This window comes from Thrips palmi, unplaced genomic scaffold (genome assembly GCF_012932325.1).
Source record: "Thrips palmi isolate BJ-2018 unplaced genomic scaffold, TpBJ-2018v1 HiC_scaffold_10, whole genome shotgun sequence".
In the NCBI taxonomy this organism is placed as follows: Eukaryota; Metazoa; Arthropoda; class Insecta; order Thysanoptera; family Thripidae; genus Thrips; species Thrips palmi.
The window spans coordinates 848,600-849,306 of NW_023144621.1; positions in this window are offsets into that span (position 1 = coordinate 848,600).

Genomic DNA, 707 nt, shown 5'->3' on the forward strand with positions numbered 1-707 from the left:
CTGCAGGAGCACAGCGGACCTGAAGACCGGCGCACAGTGGGCCAGAAGACCGGAGGAGGCGGTCAAAACTCTAGACGCGTTTTCAGCTCCATCAGTCGCTGAATGCGACTCGAACCGAGCGTGTGACCCCCACCAATGGACTCCTCGTTCAGAGAGCAATCCATTGGTGGAGTCAAACGCAAACGTTCGGTTCGGGTCCCATTTCGCGACTCTGGAGCTCAAGACGCGTCTAGAATTTTGGCCGCCTCCACCGGTCTTCTGGCCCACTGTGCGGCGCCGGCTGCCCAAATCCTCGACGCGTCTTGGGGTCCGCAGTCGCTAAACAGGTCCCGAACCAAGCGTGGGACCCCCGCCAATGGCTTCCTCGTTCGCAGCGCAATCCATTGGTCGGGTCACACGTTCGGTCAGAGTCCCATTTAGCGACTCTGGAGCTCAAAACTGGTCCAGGACTTGGACCGCCCCCATGGAGGCGGCGCATGCACCCACTCTCAGCACGTCACTGACATTTTCCTCACTTGTGAAGTGAATATCCCGACAGACTAGCGGTACCCCACACTCAAAACCTTTGTAGTGTTTTGAGCATCTGTTAAGTCCGAACTATTCAGCTCCCTAAACGAACACACATGTTTCAAGTATGTATTAAACTGTAATTCGTAAATAACGGATTCCGATTATGGTTTAAAGTGTGCTAGAGTCATTTTAAGCTA